Source organism: Herpailurus yagouaroundi, unplaced genomic scaffold, assembly GCF_014898765.1.
Source record: "Herpailurus yagouaroundi ecotype Mexico unplaced genomic scaffold, PumYag 28, whole genome shotgun sequence".
Taxonomy (NCBI): domain Eukaryota; kingdom Metazoa; phylum Chordata; class Mammalia; order Carnivora; family Felidae; genus Herpailurus; species Herpailurus yagouaroundi.
In genome coordinates, this window is record NW_024412376.1 from 92,015,985 (window position 1) to 92,018,268 (window position 2,284).

A 2,284-nucleotide genomic window follows, 5' to 3' on the forward strand; every position below is an offset into this window, starting at 1 on the left:
AGCTGTGAGATCATGACCTGAGCTGAAGTTGGATGCTTAACTGACTGAGCCACCCAGGTGCCCTGCAATATTTTTCTAGAACTGTCTCCCAGGCTAGGGAAATAAGTTATTTTTCCCTGTTTTTTCTTTTGTTTTTCTGAAATTATCTTTATTTTGCCTTCATTATTTCTCATATAATCTTGACTGATACATAATTTATATACCAAAAAATTCATCCTTCCAAGGTGTATGATTAAATGTTTATTTAGTATATTTACAAAATAGTACAATCACAGCCACCGTCTAATTCCAAAAACATTTTCATAACCCTCTATCCATTAGCAGTCATTCCCCATCCCCAATTCCCCAGACTCTGGTACCCTCTAATCTATTTTCTGCTACTATGGATTTATATATTCTGGACAATTCATGTAAAAGGAATCCTATAATATATACTCTTTTGTATCTAGAATCTTTCACTGAGTGTAATGTTTCAATGACTGTCTATGATACAACATGTGTCAGTACATCATTCCCTGTAGTGGGTGAACAATGTTGTATTGTATACATATACCACATGTGTTTACCCATTTGTCAGTTGATGGACATTAGGGTCTTTCACTGTGTTTTTGTTTTTTGTTTTTTTTTTTGTTTGTTTTTTAGGTTTTTTTGTATGGTTGGCACAAAATGTTACATTAGTTTCAGGCTTGACAAATTTATACATTGCACTATGTGCAGCACAAATGTAGCTACCATCCATCCCATTACATAGCTATTAAAATATCACTGACTGTATTCCTTATGCTGTGCCTTTTATTCGTGCCTTTTATTCTCATGACTTATTCATTCCATAACTGGAAGCCTATATCTCCCACTCCCCTTCACCCATTTTTCTCAACTTCCCACCCCTTTTCCTCTGGCAACGATGAGTTCTCTATATTTATAGGTATGATTCTGCTTTATGTTTATTCACTTGTTTTTTCTTTCAGATTCTACTCATGAGAGGAATCATATGGTATTTTTTCTTTCCAGGCTGATTTATTTCACTTAGAATAAGATCCTCTGGGTTCATCTATGTTGTCACAAAATGACAAGATTTCATCTTTTCTTATGGCTTATGTATGTATGTATATACATATGTATATTATATATATTCCATATATATGGAATTCTATATATATGGAATATATATATGGAATATATATGGAATATATATGGAATATATATGGAATATATATATATGGAATATATATATGGAATATATATAAATGTATGGAATATATATATATATATATGTATGGAATGTATGTATGGAATATATGTATGTATGGAATATATATATATACACACACATACATTCCATATATATGGAACACCCACACACACCACATTTTTTATCCATTCATCCACTGGTGGGCAATTGTGTTGCTTCTCTATTTTGGCTACTGTAAATAATGTTGCTGTGAACATAGGAATGTATATATCTTTTCAAATTAGCGCTTTTTTTTTTTTCCCTTTGGGTAAATCCCTAGTGGTGGGATTACTGGATCATATGGTGTTTTTTATTTTATTTTTTTTTCAATTTTTTTTAACGTTTATTTATTTTTGAGACAGGGGGAGACAGAGCATGAACGGGGGAGGGGCAGAGAGAGAGGGAGACACAGAATCTGAAACAGGCTCCAGGCTCTGAGCTGTCAGCACAGAGCCCGAGGCGGGGCTCGAACTCACGGACCGCGAGATCGTGACCTGAGCCGAAGTAGGACACTTAACTGACTGAGCCACCCAGGCGCCCCTGGTGTTTTTTATTTTTAATTTTTTTGAGGAAACTCCATACTGTTTTCCACAGTGGTGGTACCAATTTACATTCCCACAGTGAATGAAGGTTCCCTTTTCTCCACATCCTTATCAGTACTTTTTATTTATTATCTTCTTTGATTCTAGCCATTGTAATAGGTGCAAGGTCCTCATTGTTGATTTGATTTGCGTTTTCTTGATTAGTGATGTTGCCTCTTTTTATGTACCTGTTGGCCTTGTGAATGTTTTCTTTGGGAAAATGTCCATTCAGATCTTCTGTCCACTTCTTAATCAAGGTTTTTTTGGTTTTTTTTTTTTTTTTTTTTTTTTTGGTGTTGAGTTGTATAACTTCTTTATATATTTTGGATAGTAACCTCTTATTGGATATATGATGTGCAAATGTCTTCTCCCAACAGTAGGTTGTCTTTTTGTTTTGTTGAGGCTTTTTTGGGGGGACGGGGGTGTTGTTTGCTTTGTTTTTGCTATGTAGAGCTTTTTATTTTAATGAGTC